Source organism: Lynx rufus, unplaced genomic scaffold (assembly GCF_022079265.1).
Source record: "Lynx rufus isolate CCGP_SWC_20201006 ecotype Redwood Valley unplaced genomic scaffold, mLynRuf1.p SCAF_18, whole genome shotgun sequence".
NCBI classification, from domain to species: domain Eukaryota; kingdom Metazoa; phylum Chordata; class Mammalia; order Carnivora; family Felidae; genus Lynx; species Lynx rufus.
In genome coordinates, this window is record NW_025814832.1 from 6233559 (window position 1) to 6252959 (window position 19401).

At 44.9% G+C, this 19401-nt stretch overlaps 1 non-coding gene across 1 annotated transcript; it reads right to left on the reverse strand.

Moving 5' to 3' along the window:
- Window positions 1-307: 307 nt before the first annotated feature.
- On the reverse strand, window positions 308-391 carry TRNAQ-UUG (transfer RNA glutamine (anticodon UUG)). The gene has a single exon. It is a non-coding gene; the product is annotated as a tRNA-Gln (tRNA).
- Between the last annotated feature and the right edge of the window lie 19010 nt (window positions 392-19401).

Here is a 19401-nt window from a genome sequence, read left to right on the forward strand (position 1 = left end):
GAGAGAGAGAATCTTAAACAGGGTCCACACCTGGTGCAGAGCCCCATGCAGGGCTCAATCCCACAACCCTGGGATCATGACCTGAGCTGAAATCAAGAGTTGGACGCTTAACCCATTGAGCCACCCAGGCGCCCGAGAAAGTCTTCATGATTTTAGTTCTTTGAAACTCACCGAGGTTTTCTTTTTTTTTTTTTAACGTTTATTTATTTTTGAGACAGAGAGAGACAGAGCATGAATGGGGGAGGGTCAGAGAGAGAGGGAGACACAGAATCCGAAACAGGCTCCAGGCTCTGAGCTGTCAGCACAGAGCCCGACGCGGGGCTTGAACCCACGACCGCGAGATCATGACCTGAGCCAAAGTCGGACGCTCAACCGACTGAGCCACCCAGGCGCCCCAAAGAGGTTTTCTTTGTAGTCTAGTTCAGGGCCAATTTTGGTGATTGTTTTACATGTACTTTCAAAGAAAAGAATATGTAGATAGGGATAAATGAGCAATTATATCTATACTTATTAGATCAGGCTTGTTATTCATATCTTCTTTTCCTTAGTATTATTTTGCTTGTTTGAGATATAGTTCCTGAAAGGGGTGTTTTAATACCTAGAAACGTCAATGTATCTTTTTCTCCCCACAATTCCTCCGGCTGTTAATTTTTTTAGCATGGAGCTATAATGTTGGGTGCATGTTCATGTCCATGTTTTTTCTGCTCCTTTTACGGCTTCTCTTTGTCTCTTGGGATGCTTTTTCTATTTTGTCAGCTATTGAACTTGTTTCCCTGGCTTCCTTTTGGAAGCCCTGCTTGTCTAGTGCATTTTTCTCATCTCTGTTTCTTTCCATTTTTTAAATCCTTTTGCTTTAAATTCTTCTCTTACAGTAAGTATAATGTGAGATTCTTTTTAAAAAACTCCCAGTCTTTCACCATGAGGTATGATGTTAGCCGTGGGTTTTTCATATACAGCCTTTCTTATGTTGAGGTATGTTCCCTCTAAACCTAGTTTGTTGAAGGTTTTGTCTCACAAATGGAGGTCGTACTTTGTCAAATGTTTTTGTGCATCTGTTGAAATGATCATGTGGTTTTTATCCCTCCTCTTGTTAATGTGATGTATCACACTGATTAATTTGTGAATACCGAACCCCCCTTGCATTCCTGGAATTGTTAAATGATTTTAAAAATCCAATTTGTGGGGCACCTGGGTGGTTTAGCTGATTAAGCATCTGACTCTCGATTTCGGCTCAGGTCACGATCTCACAGTTGGTGAGTCTCTGCACTGATGGCACGGAATTTGCTTGGGATTCTCTCTCTCTCCCTCTCTCTCTCTCTCTCTCTCTCTCTCTCTCTGCCCCTCCCCAGCTCACATATGTGTGTGCTCTCTCTCTCTCAAAACAAATTAACAAACAAAAAATCCAACTTGAGAATCTTTCTATTGGTGAATTTAACCCATTTACATAAATTCTAATCACCAGCATATTAGGACTATCTACTATTTAATTTCATGTTTTCTATTTCATACTTTAAAAAAATAGCCTTTTAAATGTTTATTTATTTTGAGAGAGAGAGGAGAGAGAGAGAGAGAGAGAGAGGCAGAGAATTCCAAGAAGGGTGGGGCTCAATCTCACCATGAGATCATGACCTGAGCCAAAATCAAGATTCAGATACTTAACTGACTGAGCCCCCCAGGCACGCCTATTTCATAATTTAATCTTGTTTCTTTTTTTACTCTTTTCCACCTTTCATTGGCTAGAACAGATTTTCTTCTGCTGTTTGGAAAAGTCATACATTCTATTTTTATTTTTCTGGGGTTTATTCCTCACACGTGTTACGTATACTCATCTCCATTTAACTTCTTAAAAGTGTCAATATCTATTTGTTTTCTCCCAAAGAGACATGTACCAGATGTGTTTCACTAGCTCTGGTCTTTTCTTTCTTTCTTTCTTTCTTTCTTTCTTTCTTTCTTTCTACCTTTGTTTATTTATTTTTGAGAGAGAAAGAGAGAGCACAAGCAGGGGAGAAGCAGAGAGAGGGAGACACGAAGTCGAAGCAGGCTCTAACTAGCCTCTGAGCCATCAGTGCAGAGCCCGATGTGGGGCTTGAACTCGTGAACTGTGAGATCATGATCTGAACTCAAGTCAGACACTTAACTGCCCGAGCCACCCAGGCACTCTTTCTTTTCTGCTATTAGTATTGCCTAGAGTTTGGGTTGTGGCTTATTATAATCTTTTTCTTTTTTTGTCATCATTTATTTACATAGCAAAGAAACTGGCTAACTTATTTCCATGCCATACATCTCAAAACATGCTCTGGCTTTATTTTTCTCCTTGCTGGAGACCTTCCTCCAACAAGGTCTTCAAAGCAGATGTTTCTGTGGGGAGTCTTCTGAGGGCCTCCTAGAGTACAGGGCCCTATCTTCAATTTGCTCCCACATTAAAAGATAGCTTAGCTGGATGTAAAATTCCAGGATCAAAATTCCTGTCTCTCAACACCTTGAAAACCTCTGTTTTGGGTTTTCGTGAGGATCCTATTGAAGATTCAGACATCAGCCTAATGGTTGTCCCATTAGAGATGATCTGCTTTTCTCTCTGGAGAACTTCTTGAAGACAAGCTCTCTGCTTTGTTCGTAGCTTCATCTTTAATGCTCTGAGCAGTGCCTGGCCCAGTCCCGCAGTCAGCATTTTCTGATGAATGACTGTCATAGCATTCTGCCTCCAGGATTAGCACTGGTGGCAGCTGTGAGCTTACACTGCTGAGCAGGGTAGACAGGTGCAGTGTGATTTCAGAGGAAAGCCACACAGAAATCCAAACTAGTCTTCTTATGCTTATAATGACCTATTGACAGCATGGCCCCAGGGTTCAACTTAAGGGCAATATCATGTTCAAGAAGTAGAGAACGGGGGCGTGTGGGTGGCTCAGTTGGTTGGGCGGCCGACTTCGGCTCAGGTCACGATCTTGCAGTTTGTGGGCTCCAGCCCTGCACTGGGCTCTGTGCTGACAGCTCAGAGCCTGGAGCCTGCTTCGGATTCTGTGTCTCCCTCTCTCTCTGCCCTTCCCCCACTCGCACTTTGTCTCTCTCAAAAATAAATAAAAACATTAAAAAAAAAAAAGAAGTAAAGGACACAACCAAGAATTAATTTAAAAGGAACTCTCTCTCTCTCTCTCTCTCCCTTCCTCCTCCATGGGGACCTCTCTTCCTTGCAACTCTTTGCCCTAGGGCTCTTTCCTGCTTATTCTTTGTATTTGACCACAGTGGACAGTGAGTAGGGGCTGGTGATGTGGATGAGAGAGGCGAGAAAATAGTCTGGCAGCTAGAGAATCTGAGAGGACTTCTGTAAAAAGCCTCTTGTTAATAATTTATATTCCTGAAATTCTATCCTGGCATTAGGTGTCTCCTGAGTCTTTCCTTCTAACTGGACTACACCTCCTTCCCAGCCTATTCAACCTCTACTCGCCTTTCAAGATAAGCTCAGACCTCCACAGGGCCTCAGATAACAATGAGGAACTCATGTATACATTATACGTTATGAGTCCCCAATTGCTCGGTAATAAGAGTATGTTCCATTTAGCCCAGGTGATCATGTCATATTTGGAAGGAAAGCATGATCTGACCCCCAACCAGTGCTGGCAGTTTTTCAATCCCGCATAATAGAATCAAACTCCAGACCAATTAGATCAGAATCCCTGGAGTTCGGGCTCAGGCAACAGGAATTTGTAAAAGCTTCCAGAAGCTGATGTTTATGTACAGCCAGGATTGAACACCACTGCCCCAGCATCCCTGACCAGTGGATACCCAAGAGACAGCCCATAATCTGACCCAAAAAGTAATGACTGGGTTTTTAGGCTTAAACCAAAGCTCAAAGCTTTTCCAGGTATGTGACCGTGGGCAAGTGCATTAATGTCTATGTGCTTTGGTTTCCTTGTCTCTTTAATGGGAATTTGAAAATATGCCATTCGATCTAATTGCGGAGGACGGTTAGACGTACACGGACGTGCGGATTTCCACTAAATAAACTTTAAAACGCTTGGGAAATTGCTTAAACAATTTACGATCTATATGCTAATAGACGTATTGTTTCTGTGATGGAAATTAACATTTTATTTCTTTATTTTTTAAAAAGTAATCTCTATGCCCAATGTGGGGCCCAAATTCATGACCCAAAGATCAAGAGTCAGTCACACGCTATACCACTGAGCCAGCCAGGCACCCCTTCTGTGATAAAAATTAAATTAATTTGTTCGGGCGCCTGGGTGGCTCAGTCAGTTAAGTGTCCGGCTCTTGATTTCGGCTCAGGGCATGATCTCAGGGGCACGGGATCGAGCCCCTCATCGGGCTCGGCGATGAGCGTGGAGCCTGCTTACGATTCTCTCTCCCCCCCCCCCCGCCCCCGCTCCCCTCCTCGTGTGCTTTCTCTCTCTTTCAAAATAAACAAATAAATAAAAGCTAAGAAATTTTAAAAACCAGTGTGTTTGAAAGCCAAAATTAATTCACTGATTCATTGGAAATAATAAAAACGTTATCCTTTTAAGATGGTGGTGAGGCGGGGCGCCTGGGTGGCGCAGTTGGTTAAGTGTCCGACTTCAGCCAGGTCGCGATCTCGCAGTCCGTGAGTTTGAGCCCCGCGTCAGGCTCTGGGCTGATGGCTCAGAGCCTGGAGCCTGTTTCCGATTCTGTGTCTCCCTCTCTCTCTGACCCTCCCCCGTTCATGCTCTGTCTCTCTCTGTCCCAAAAATAAATAAACGTTGAAAAAAAAAATTAAAAAAAAAAAAAAAAGATGGTGGTGAGGCTTCCATGAGAGCTGGTAGTGACAGTTAGCAGGGTGCCTGGTGTTTTGCTAGTAGCCGGTGTGGTAGCCAGCCTCCAGGGGACCACAGTGATTATGACCACCTAGTATCCGTGCCTCTCTATAGTCTTTTCCCACATAGTTTTGGGTGTTGTTGTTGTTGTTGTTGTTTTATGATTTTATATACAAATTTTTTTTGATGATTATTCATTTTTGACAAAGAGAGACAGAGCACAAGCGGGAATGGGGCGGAAGGAGAGGGACACACAGAATCGGAAGCAGGCTCCAGGCTCTGAGCTGTCAGCACCGAGCCCGACGCGGGGCTCGAACTCACAAACCGCGAGATCGTGACCTGAGCCGGGGTCGGTTGCTTAACTGACTGAGCCACCCAGGTGCCCCATTTATGGTTTTCTTTTCAAGTAATCTCTACACCCAACGTGGGTCTCAAACTTACAACCCCGAGATCAAGAGTCACATGTTCCACCGACTGAGCCAGCCAGGCTCCCCTCCACACGGTATAATAGAACTGACAGACTGTGACTTCTGAGGCTAGTTTGTAAAAGACATCGCAGCCTCCTCTTTGTTCTGTTTTTCAGATCACTTACTCTGGTGGAAACCAGCTACCATGTTGTGGGGTCATTCAAATACTCTATGGAGAGGCCCATGTTGGGGGACGGAGGCCTCTTGCCAACAGCCATGTGAGTGTGCCATCTTGAAGCAGATCTTTTAGCCCCAGTTAAGTCTTCAGATGAGTGCAGCCCCAGCTGGGATCTAGACTCACGAGAGACCCCAAGCCAGAACCATTCTAAACCAGTCTTGAATTCCCGGACCCGCAAAAACTCTGTGAGATAATAAACATTTATTGCTGCTTAAGACTGCTAAGTTTTGAGGCACCTGGGTGGCTCAGTCTGTTAAGCGTCTGTCTTCCGCTTGGGTCATGATCTCACGGTTTGTGAGTTCGAGCCCCGCATCGGGCTCTGTGACTCTGGAGCCTGTTTGGATTCTGTGTCTCCATCTGTCTCTGCCCCTCCCCCACTCACTCGTGTGTGTGTGTGTGTGTGTGTGTGTGTGTGTGCGCACGCGCGCTCTCTCTCTTTCTCTCTCTCACTCAAAAGTAAATAAACATTAAAAAAATTTTTTTTAAGTTAAAAAAAAGACTGCTAAGTTTTGGACTAACTTGCTATGCAGCAATACATGACTAAAAGACTCAGCAAAGCTATCATCATTATTATTATAAAGTACTTCCTAATTTTGTGCTGAAATCCACCTTCTTGTAATCTCCGCCCTTTTTTCCAGTTCCGTCTTTTCGAGCCACACAGAAAGAATATAATCTCTTCCTCCTGCCCCGTGTCAGTTTTCATGCCAACAATTTAAGTAATCAGACATTAGCCAAGGAACAGTCACTGTGCCAGGCACTAGGGTTGCAAAAATAAATAGAACGGGGACTCTGCTCAACCAATGTTGTTCCACGTGAGAGGTGCCGTGATGAAAGGACCTGACCCCCAGATGCAGAGGAAGGGGGTCCCTACGGAGGCATGGTTGGTTCTACTTAGAGAGGTGAGGGAAGGCTTCTCAGAGGCGGTGGCCGCAGAAGCCTGAGGGATGAATAGGAGTTCATCAGGCAGACAGGAGGAGAAGGCTTTCCAAGCAGAGGTTACAGGCAGTAGACCCCTCTCCGCATCCCTCCACCTAAGCCCTTTCCTCTCCAGGTCACTCATTTCTTCCTCGTGTGGGACTTGAGACACAGTTTTGAGTCCCTCCACTGCCCCACCCCCACCCCCACCCCCGGTCTTAGTAAGGCCACTCAGGACACACCCTTTCCCCTCACGATGGGGCATCCAGACAGAGCCAAACCTCCTCCAGGGTGGTCTGACCAGCGTGGAGTAGAGTTAGCCATCACCTTTTTTTTTTTTTCTGGAAGCTCCAGTGTTTGCCCGAGGGTTTTTTTTTTTTTTTGCACCCACATCCTTCAGCTGACTCACGCTGAGCCTCCAGGCGTCTGGGCTGCTAAATCATTTGTCACACGTGCTCCTGTTAAACCACATCTCCCCCAGCTTTGTGCGCTTGCCCTTGTTTTGTTTTTACAATGTTTCATGGGTGTTTTGCAGTTCGATCATCGCCATCTCCACAAACTGCTCAGCTCAGCTCCCGGTTGGCAGGGGCCACGCGGAGACGAGCTGTGCCACAAACAAAACCCACTTGAGCGCGCACACCGTGGAAACAGAAACCCTCTGTCATTCTAAGGCCATTGTGGTTAGGGGTGATTCAGACTCCCTGCGGCTCGGGCCAGCCTTCAAAGATCTCACCGGGGAGGAGTCTGTCTCGGATCTGAAGACGCCTTCTATGAAGCAAAGGCCCCGGCAGGCCAGGCGGGCGCTGGGGAGGCTGCGATGCTGGGGAGGCTGCGATGCGGAGCAGGAGCTGAGCTCCACGGAAGGAAATTGGAAGGGATGTTTGTCTGGTTCCCCACGGTTCCCACCTTCCCCTGGTCGGGGAGAATCGGGCCATTGTCTCAGCGGAAACCTTGGCTTGTTTATCTTCTTAGGCCCGGCTTGGTACAAGGTTTCACTTAGTTTTTCTTGCACCCAAAAAATGGCCACAGGAAGGGGCTGACCTGCTTTTGGCAAGCATCCAGCCCACGCTCTCCTTCTCCGTTTCTCTGCCTCTTTCCTCCATCACTGGCTTCTAACCGAAAATAAGAAGAGCAACCTTTTCCCTTTGGTCCCACCGAAGGCAGCGTTTAGCCATTCATTTCTTCAGCTGGTATTTAGTGAGTGCCACCTACGTGCCAGACATTGTTCTAGGTGCCACGGCCATCCTAATGTGGAAGACGGTCCCTGACTTGGAGAGATCGCGGTTCTGGGAGGATTCTCAGCTGCGTTAGAGGCAGCACAAGAGGAGGTGGGAGCATATAGGAGGGGCATTTGACCCAGCTCTGGGAGGGTGGGGATTAGAAAAGTCTTGTAGGAGAGGAGACAATTAAGCATGTTGTACGTGCCAGGCACCGGGTTAGAAATCTTTACGTCTATATTATTTTATTTTAATCCTCACAACAGCACTGAGAGGTAGCCACTGTAATTTTCCAACTGCACAAACGAGGAAAGTGAGATTTAGAAAGGTCAATTTACTCGTGGTTTTACTGAGAATACATGGCAGAAATGACATTTTAGACTCAGGTTTCCGTGGCTCTGGAACCCATTCTTTTACCCAGGGCTGCTGTGAATGGTTGTGCGTGTTGTACACCGCACAACTTTAGTGATGGCCCTGCTCTGATTGACGCATTGTGCATGGGAAGGATAGCCAGGCAGAATAAGCCTCCTTTACAGAAATATGAGAAAACAACCTATATTCCGGAATCGGGCTCACACAATGCAGCTGTGTCAGTGGCTAAGAAATTCCCCGAAGATGGGGAGTTCCTTTGTACACCCCGTGACCGCTGATGGAACTGACTGCTAATGTCTCTGGAGGGATCCTAGGGTTTTGTACTTGGTGCAGAGACCCAATTCTTCCTCTCATTGAGCTGTGGAACTCTCAGGGGGATGTGACCTGAATATGCATCATTCTCTTCTGAGCTGGTGGCCATGCAAACGTTCCTGTACATGAGATGCAAGTGATCCCAGGTCCCCAAACTGCTCAGGGTCCTACAAACAGTCAACCAGCTTCTTATGCTTGGGCACCAAAGAGAGCCCGATAAGCAAATCATTTCCATAGCCAAGCCACTCCTTTGTTGAAGTCATTACAGTAGCCACGAGCAGTCCAAGGATCTGGGCACATCCAAGGTGGATGTGCTGGGCACTCTGAAAGCATCGGATTCCTCCAATGCTCACACTTCGGGAAGCAGGCATGATCATCACGCTCCAGTTTGCTGATGAGGAAACTGGGGTTCAGAGGTGTTGGGTGATTTACCTGGGCTTATATGTGGATCGAGCAGCTCTGATTCTCACCAAATCTTGCTGCTGCTACAGCCCGTAGGCTTCTAGCCTAACATCAGCCCTCAAAAGGTAGCCAGAAAAGGGCAGGAAACAACTTGGTTCCAAAACCACTTGCGGGCTTTTATATGGTAGGGTCTCTCTCTACTTTTTTGTTTTTCACAGATTTTTCCAGAACTGGGGTTATCACTCTCAAAGCTCAGGAATCTCTTGTCGGTGGAGAGTCTGGTTTTAGACACGATGGCACCAGGGTCTTTTTTTAAAGAAAATCACTTGTTTACAAAAAATTTGGGGGACACTCGGGTGGCTCAGTCGGTTGAGCGTCCGACTTCAAGCTCAGGGTCATGATCTCACAGTTTGTGGCTTTGAGCCCCGCGATGGGCTCTCTGCTGTCAGCACAGAGTCTGCCTCGGATCTTCTGTAACCCCCCACCATTCTCTGCACCTCCCCCACTCGCTCGCTCTCTCTCAAAAATAAACATTAAAAAAATTATTTTATTTAACTATAGTTGACACACAAGGGCCTTTTCTTTCTATGCAACAGTCTCGTACTGAAGGAGAGTAGAATGCATTATTAAATGTTTTCCTGGGATTGACATGCTCCCCCCCTCCTCGCCCCGGATCTTGTTTTTTAAATTTTTTTTAATGTTTATTTATTTTTGAGAGAGACAGAGTGTGAGTGGGGGAGGGGCAGAGAGAGAGGAAGACAGAGAATCCAAAGCAGGCTCTAGGCTCAGAACTGTCAGCACAGAGCTTGACGTGGGGCTCGAACTTGTGAACCACGAGATCATGACCTGAGCTGAAGTTGGATGCTCAACGAACTGAGCCACCCAGGCACCCCCTGGGGTATTTTTGATAAAATAATTTCCTATATCAAATAGGGTTCTCTGTTGTCCTTCACTGACTAAATTAAGGAGGAGAGAGGTGCCTGGGTGGCTCGGTCAGTTGAGCATCTGACTCTTGATTTTGGCTCAGGTCATGATCCCAGGGTCATGGGATTGAGCCCTGCATCAGGCACCGTGTGGAGCATGGAGCCTGCTTGAGATTCTCTCTCTTTCTCCCTTTGCCCCTCTCCTTCACTCTCTCTCTCTCTCTCTCTCTCAATAAAAACAAAATAAAATAAAAATAAATTAATTAATTAAGGGGGACAGGGAAGTGGAACTCACAGGAAGGATGTGGGGCCAGTAAGAGAACATAAAAGCCGCCATCCTAGTAGGGACAAGAACCAGGGCAGCTCTGGGGAAAGAAGTGGCAGGAGCTGAAGGTTAGTACTTCAGGACATTGCTGTCAGGAGAGGTCAGCCCCTGCTCCTTTCTGCCCTTGTTCCCGTGCCCAAGGGACAGAGTATGGTTAGCCCAGCATACCTGCTAAGGTTACCTGCTATGGCTTGGCACAGGAAGAAGAAATCATCATGCCTGCTAATCCCACCAAGCCTTCAGGCAAAGAACAAAATTAAGGTGATGCTTCCTGGAGAAGGGGAATAGAAGCTGGGCTATCAGAAACCATTGCCGTCTGAGTGCCAGAATGTATCCATTAATAATTATTAATTATTATTATTTAATTATTAAATAATTATTAAATATTGTTATTAATAATTATTAATGTATCCATTAATAATCTTTCTCCAGAAATGGAAGACTAAATAATTGGGAAGTCTTGGAGGTTTAAAAATTAACAACTTAGGGGCGCCTGGGTGGCTCAGTCAGCTAAGTGTCCAACTTTGGCTCAGGTCATGATCTCACGGTTCGTGAGTTCGAGCCCCGTGTCGGGCTCTGTGCTGACAGCTCAGAGCCTGGAGCCTGCTTTAGGTTCTGTGTCTCCCTCTCTCTCTGCCCCTTGCCTTGCTCACACTCTGTCTCTCTCTCTCAAAAATAGACATTGAAAAAAAGTCACTTCGGCCTCAAGAAAGAGACAAAGGAAGGAAAGAAACTTACTAAATGCAACGTAGTACCCTGAAAGAGAAAAAGGACAGTAATGCGTGAATTGGTGAAATCTGAATAGAGTCTGCAGTTTAGTTAATATTCGTGTATCAGTGTCAATGTGTTGGTTTTGACACATGTACCATGGTTATATGAGATTTTGGCATTAGGAGAAACTGGCAAATAATATATGGCAAATCTTTGCAACTTTTCTGTAAATCTAATAAAAAATTCAAAAAACCTTTTCAACAAAAATTAAATGATAAACTTTGTTATAAACAATATTTGGGGCCCTGGAGTGGCTCAGTCAAGCATCTGACTCATGGATTCAGCTCAGGTCATGATCTCGAAATTCATGGGGTCAAGCCCCGCGTCCGGATCTGCGATGAGTCTGGAGTCTGCTTGGGATTCTCTCCCTCTCTCTCTCTGCCCCTCCCCCGCTTGTGCTTTCTCTCTCTCTCTCTCTCTCTCAAAATAAATAAATAAACTTAAAAAAAAACAAAAACAACAATATTCAGTCGTGAGGGTTCCCAACACATAAGCTAATTTTATACAAGACACTCATTGTTTCATGAAATGAATAAGAAATGTATTACCTACTAGGAATCCCCCAGCTGGGTCATGTCCTCATCTGAGTGTCTAGCTCCTTCTGCAATGGGTGTGCAGTCAGTAGAATGGTCCCGCTCCCAATCCAATCTGCATATTGACTCAGAATCGATGAAATTAGAGATATCTACAGACGGAGCAATCAGACATCATGTGTCTCCTGAGATGGTGCAATAATACACGGTATACCGCGTCATGGCGGAAGACCTCTTGCCCCAAATGGTTGACCTGACTCTAGTTAAGCTTTCGGGTCCGATTTGGGGGGAATGTGGGAGGTGGAGGACACCATGAGGAAAGAAGCCAACCAGGCTTAGCTGGGGATCAGGAAAATCCCCAGCTGGCTGTGGGGGAGGGAAACGTCCTCAGTCTCTCCCTGTTCTGAGTCCGAGGCACATTGTTGCTTCTTCTGTATATTACATTGTCATGTCCCATATTAGAATGCTTCTTCTTGGGGCGCCTGGGTGGCTCAGTCGGTTAAGCGTCCAGCTTCGGCTCAGGTCATGATCTCGCAGTCTGCGAGTTCGAGCCCCGTGTCAGGCTCTGTGCTGATGGCTTGCTCAGAGCCTGGAGTCTGCTTCAGATTCTGTCTCCCTTTCTCTCTACCCATTTCCCCACTCACACTCTGTCTCTGTCTCTCTCAAAAATAAATAAGCATTAAAAAAAAAAAAGAATGCTTCTCAGGGCTTTGAATTTTATCTGCAGAGAGTTTTGTCTGGCTGGCCGGCTGTGTGCTCCATAAATGTTTAATGAAAGAGTAGAAAAAGTCAAAGTCAGGAATAAGTAGCGGAGCGGAGGGCTGTCCGGTGTTAAGAGAGTTGAGAGCAGGGCCGGGATCAGGGCGGGGTACGTGAGGCGCTTGCCTCGAGGGCAGAGTTTAAGAGGATGCCAAAAGACGCAGTAATCAAGGAAATATTTGAATGCGATATTTTAAAAAAGCAAAAATTAGCGGAAAAAAAATCCATGATGCACAGAATATCAAAAGTTTAAATGAAAGTCCTGCACTGTCACAGCCCTGCATCCCTCACCCTAAGCCAGCCCAATAAAACTTCATTTGCAAAAGCAGGCCACTGCCGACTTGATTCTTTGAAAATATTACGTTAAGACATTATGTTACTCGAATACTGAGTTTTCTGCTGCCATTTAACTGAGTTCACCTTAGCCCCAGCCCTGCTTAAGAGCACAGGACCTTTGATTGGGTCCTGGTTCAGAAAAACTAGCATCCGTCTATGACTTTTTGAGGATTAAACTGAAAAAAAAAATAGCATAAAATGATATTGGTAAATGTTGTTAATTTTTAGGTAATAAAATAACGGCGTTGTGGTTATGTAGAAGATGTCCTTATTTTTTGGAGGAGGCTTCAGCAAAACTATATATAATATAGATTAGACAAAATGTTAATGGTTGAATTCTGGTGGTGGGTGCACGGTTATTCATGGTACTATTCTTGCAATTTTGTGTTGGAAAATTTTCACAGGAAGACGTTTTTGAAAAATCCCATACAAGCCAAGCCAAGCTTTTATAATAACATAATAGATTGACGACCATCTAGAAGAGGCTGATTGCCACGTATTGGGGAGTAGGGAGCAAAGCAACTCACTTGCCCTGAGACTATCCCTATCTAGCTATGAGGAGCCCAAGGTGCTGTGGCTAGTCTGTGGTGTCTTCTGACCTTGAGTGTCTTTATAAGTTTGGCCACGTGTGTCACAGAGAGCTGGGATAGCTGTCAGGTAGGTGTCTTATTATAGCCATTTTCAAGTTCTTCTGACTCCGTAAAAGATTTTGTATGGGAGAAAAGAGGGATGCCTGGGTGGCTCAGTCGGTTAAGCGTCCGACTCTTGATTTCTGCTCAGGTCATGATCTCAATGGTTGTCAGATTGAGCCCCAAGTCTGGCTCTGCACTGAGCATGGAACCTGCTTGGGTTTCTCTCTCCCTCTCTCTCTGCCCCTCTCTGGATGCCCCCCTGAGTGCTCTCTCATGAAAGGAAGGAAGGAAGGAAGAAAGAAGGAAAGAAAGAAGAAAGAAAGAAAAAGAAAGAAAGAAAGAAAGAAAGAAAGAAAAGAAGGAAGAAAGGAATAAAGAAAGAAGGGAAGGAAGGAAGGAAGGAAGGAAGGAGGAAAGGAAGGAAGAAAGGAAGAAAGAGAAAGAAAGAAAGAAAGAAAGAAAGAAAGAAAGAAAGAAAGAGAAAGAAAGAAAAAGAAAGAAAAAGAAAGAATCCAATGAGGATGTTGAGAACAGGCTTCGGAGCTGGGTAGCGTACTTTTTCATCAAATAGGGCTGCTACTTGGCCCCTACTTCTATTTCTAAATCCACACAGGGAGGCCTCCAGCAACCATTGGGTTCCCTCTCCCTCCCCACCACCCCAGACCACTATAGCTTCAATTTGGAATCAAAACGTTGAGCTCCTGCCGTCTCCACACCCAGCTGGGCCCACTGCACTCACATCACCCCTTTTGGTCTTCACACAAAGGTAGTGTAAACACAGATCTGGCAGGTGAGCGTCAGGAAAATCAAGTGTACTGAAATTCCATAGAGGCAGGAAGTGTCCATGCTTGCTATGTTGTGATGACAGTTCACCTAATGGTAATCAAAAGGCAACTCTTGAGGCGTCTGGTTGGCTCAGTCAGTAGAGCATGTGACTCTTGATCTCAGGGTTGTGAGTTCAAGCCCCATGTTGGGCATGGAGACTACTTAAAAAAAAAAAAAAAAAAGACAGGGCACCTGGGTGGCTCAGTTGGTTGAGCTTCTGACTCTTCATTTCAGCTGAGGTCATGAAGTCACGTGAGCTTGAGCCCCGTGTTGGGCTCCACGCTAACAGTGTGTAGCCTGCTTGGGATTCTCTCTCTCTCTTTCCCTCTCTCTCTCTCTCTCTCAATAAATAAACTTTTTTAAAAAAAAAGAAAATATCACCTAAAATCAAAGTGAAATTGAATCCCATGTAGAAACTATGCTAAATGGTAACTTGTGTCTGAGGTTTCTCTAATATCAGCATGGGGACTAAAACATAGCATAAATTGCGATCCAGTCATTGTAACAGGCCTGAAGTAATTCACCCACAGTACAGAGGACCATCAGTGTTTGTGACTGCCTAGCATCTCTATTTAGGAGAACTTCCCACTGTGTGAGTCAAAGCAAGCCTCACCTCCCCCTAGGGAAATAGAAAGGTCTAGAGACTAACCTCTTCCCAAGCACACCCTTAGTTAGAACAAGGGCAAATGACTTTGGTTGGTCAGTCAAGATACTCTCATCCTGGATTTTAAATTGTAAGCAAATGAGGTAAGGATGAATGAAAAGTCAGAATCCATGTGTATTGAGAGGATGTGGTTGAAACATCCTGGTTGGATTGCTCTTGCTAAGAGATCATCATCTGGTATTCTGCTCCAGAGCCCATGTCCCTATCTTAATTTTTGTTCTCCTGCTTCTTGTCAATTTTTTGTAGCGTTGTAATCTCTTTTCGGTTTACGATGACTGGAGTTGTTTTCTGATGCTCATGACCAAGAATTGACTGTGTACACATATTTGAAATGCAGTCCCAAGTCCAGTCCCAAATATTAAAGGGATACCAGGATGAGCACAGTGTGGGATGCATTGCACATGGTACATGAGAATACAGGTTGGGGCGCCTGAGTGGCTCAGTTGGTTAAGTGTCCAACTCTTGATTTCTGTTCAGGTCACGATCCCAGGGTCATGACATTGAGCCCTGTGTCAGGCTCCACACTGACAGGGTGGAGCCTGCTTGGGATGCTTTTTCTCTTCTCTCTCTGTCCCTCACCTGGCTGTGTGCATGTGTGTATTCTCTTTCTCCCTCAAAATAAATAAATAAACTTAAAAAAAGAAGAAGAAGAAGAAGAAGAAGAAGAAGAAGAAAGAATGAATGACCCAGCAATTGCACTACTAGGCATTTATCCAAGGGATAATGGGGGGGGGACACATGCACCCCCATGTTTATAGCAGCACTATCAACAATAGCCAAAGTATGGAAAGAGCCCAAATGTCCATCAGTGGATAAATGGATAAAGAAGATGTGGTATATATATACACACACACACACACACACACACACACACACACACACACGATGGAGTATTACTCGGCAATCAAAAAGAATGAAATCTTGCCATTTGCAACAATGTGGATGGAACTAGAGGGTATTATGCTAAGCGAAATTAGTCAGAGAAAGACAAATGTATGACTTCACTCATATGAGGAATTTAAAGATACAAAACACATGAACATAAGGGAAGGGAAGCAAAAAATAATATAAAAACAGGGAGGGGGACAAAACATATTTCTCTTAAATATGGAGAACAAACAGAGGGTTACTGAGGGGGTGTGGGAGGGGGGATGGGCTAAATGGGTAAAGGGCATTAAGGATTCTACCCCTGAAATCACTGTTGCACTATATGCTGACTAACTTGGATGTAAATGTAAAAATAAATTAATAAATTAAAAAAAAAGAATACGGGTTAATGCAGTGAGACAGGTTTGTGTTCAAATTAACTCTCGGGGTGCCTGGGTGGCTCAGTCGGTTAAGCCTCCAAGTCTTGATTTTGGCTCATGTCATGATCTCACGGTGGTGAGATCAAGCCCCACAATGGGCTCTTTGCTGAGCGTGGTACCTGCTTAAGATTCTTTGTCTCCCTCTCTCTGCCCTTCTCCCACTAATGTGCTCACGTGCACGTACACAGTTTCTCTGTCTCAAGAAAAAAAAAAAGAATCTTGAGCCTACCACATATTAGCTGGGTCATCTTTCCGCATGTTCCTTATCTTCCCTGGCCATCATTTCCTCATCTATAAAATGAGGATGCTGCTCACAAGGTTGTTATGAGGATTAAATTAGATACTGGCTCAGCTCAGTGCCTGGTATGGAAAGGTTCATGATAAATGTTGGCCATGATGCTGATGATAATGATTTTTTTTTTTTAATTTTGATGATGATGATTCTTAACGTTAAGGAATTTTGTAGCCTTGTGGGAGTGGCTCATAGTTACCAGTTCTTCCCAAACGTCCATGATAGAGATCAGGGCCGGTAACATCAAAACAAAAGGTAATTGTGTACATGGGGTCTAGAAAATGGGCAGCCAAAGAATACGTACATCTGTCAGTCATTTAACCAACAAGGTTCACAGATACTTATTCAGATATTTGTTGAGCTCCTATTATGTGCCATGACTTTCCCTAAGCCTGGCTTCTGTGGTATCTAATGAAGGGGAAACAAAGCTCTACTGATTAAGAGAGCAAGATCTGGCAAGGAGCCTAGAAGAAGTAAATTTCTCTCAAAACCATCCTCTTTCTTTCTTCCCCAGATGGGCTTCTGAAGGCTAACTGGTTTACTTTTCCAAAGACTTTAAGACAAGGAAGTAGATACCCTGTAAGTGTGGTTACTATGAATCATTTCCCACACTCTGGGCTTCCGTGAAAAATAAAGTTTCTAAACTTGCAAAGATGAAAACCAGATTCAAAAATGATATTTGACCCCACTGAGAAGCAGACAGCCTGTGAAACCCACCCCATGCAGATACACGTTACAACTCAAATATTTTTTGAGCACATCCTTTGTGCCAGACATTGGGCTAGGTACAGGGAATGCAACCGTGAATCAAGTAGGATGATGCTTCCTTGGGGCTCCTGGCTGGCTCACTTAGTAGAGCCTGTGACTCTTGATCTCGGGGTTGTGAGTTCGAGCCTCATGTTGGGTGCAGAGATCACTTAAAAATAAAATATTTAGGGGCACCTGGGTGGCTCAGTCAGTTGGGCATCCGACTTCGGCTCAGGTCATGATCTCACAGTTTGTGGGTTCAAGCCCCATGCCGGGCTCTGGGCTGACAGCTTGGAACCTGGAGCCTGCTTCAGATTCTGTATCTCCCTCTCTCTCTGCCCCTCCCCCACTTGTGTTCTGTCTCTCTCTCTCTCAAAAATAATAAATAAACATTAAAAAAATTAAAAAATATAAAACCTTTAAAAAAATAAAAGAATGGTGTTACTCTCTTGGTGCTTCCTCTATGGTGGGGAAGAGAGACAGTCACCAAAGAATTATATAAATAGTCATGCAATGACAAATTGTGATAAGTACCTGTAGGAAAATTTTTAGAGTCTATGAGATCATGTAATGGGGGCACTGACTAAGTCTAAGGAGTTAGGGAAGGTTTTCATGAGTAAGACCACATCTGAGCTGTGATGCTAAGAATGAGTAGTGGTTGACTGCGTGAGGAAGAGAGGAAGGAGCAGGTCAGGCAGAGAGAAGAATGTAGATAGATAAAGGGCCAAAGGAGGGAGGGAGCAAGCCCTGGGTACCTACCTCTTAAGATGTTATGAGAAATGTACAAGATAATACCTGTCAATAAATATTGACTGATTGGCCACATAATATTAATAAAAACTGGCATTCATTTAAGCCCTTATTATGTTCTAGGAACTTCTACAATGTATTAACAAGGTTAATGAACACTAGCAGCTATAGCATGGGATTCCCAAACCTGTGGCTTAACCCAACAAAGATTCGTTACTCCCTCACCTCACACTAGATTGGGCAGCTGTCCTGCGCGGTCTCCACCAAGCAGTGACTCAGGGATCCAGGCTCCTTCTAGCTTGTAGCTCCATCAGCCCCAGGGCCTCCTTGAAATTCTCCCTTAGATCTTTTCTATACAAGTGCCCAACTCGGAAAGAAAGGGTGTGGATGGTTGTATGAGACATTTGGGGGCTTGTAAGGGGTGCCCATCACATCTACCCTCACTCACCTGGCCGAATCCTATCATGGATTGTTCTACTCATGTTGAAATGTTGAATAAGCTGGCGGCGGGGTGTGGAGGGAGATACTTGCATCTTTCAAAGGGAGTTAAAAGAAGGTGAGAAACTGCACAAGGGTAGGGAGTAATTTACAAGGGCGTGAATTTATTTGGGAGAAAAAATAAAGGAATAGGCATGCTTCCTTCCCCCAAGCTGACCACATTTCACATTTTCTAAACCTGATGGAAATTTCCTCTCCAATCTAGACTTTGGCCTAGATAGGGAGTGAGAAGACCAGGAGTGAGGAATTGATTGGCAAAGAGAGGAGGTTCTTCAATAACAGAAAGTTGCTTAGAATGTAGGGGAGGAAAAGTCCTCAAAGGCCAAATGGGGAGCTTTAGGCTGTGCCCGGATTTATGTTTAGGTGTTAGCAAGTGTTACTGGGAGGTTGGAGAGCCCAAATAAGCACCAGCAGATTCCAGAAGGGAGAGACAGGAGTGTGACATTACCCTGGACAAGGCTTGGAAGTTCCCAGTGGCGAGACTGGACAATGAATAACGAAAGCAGATGGGCTTATCGAGAGCTTCTGTTCACACAGACAGCAATACACATTTTACCTGCTTTTAATCATCACAAGATTCCTATGAAACGTGCACCACTGTTCATCCCATCTGCCAAAGGTCACACTGCTCGGAAGTGGCCAGGCTGGGATTTGAATGGTCCTTCCAGCCCCAGAGTCCAGGCTAGAGCAGGTGTGCCTGGCCTGCATGAAGGCTTAATTAGATGCTGATATTTATGCAGTGGAAACACACACACACACACACACACACACACACAGCACAGTCAATTACTTCTCTTAACAGTCTGGGTATTAAATACTTTTTCCTTTACCTCTGCTGGGCTCCCAGTTGGAGAGAGAACCTTCACATCCTTAAGGACAATCTGCTTGTCTCACCTGGATGGCATTAGCAAGAATGCTAACTCCTGGAAAGCTCTTCTTCACAGTCAAGGTGAGCCAAGTGAAAAGTTGGTTCCATTTTCCCCAGAGAGTGACAGTTCATTTCATTCCAGCAATAAACTGGCTTCCAGGGAGAAAGGACTGTTTAAAGGTCTGTGTCAATTACACAGCGATTATGAAATTCACGATATGACTAATCCAGGGGCTGAACCTATCATTATCTGATATAATCCAAGAACATACAGTTTAACAGGCTTTTTGCTTCCCATTAAAGAGAAGTCGGTTTGTGTCTGTGCTATCCTACAGACGACTTTGCTCACTTCTTAGATCTCTTCTCTCCACGAAAGGGAGTAAACATTTACCAAACAGTTTCTGAATTAAACTCAGTGTCCTGGAAGTTACATGGGCTATTTTTCATGGATGGCTCCGTTTGGGAATTCCTGTGTGTTGCCTGATACAAGTTGAAGTACCACAAAGGCCTTTGACCTTGAAGAC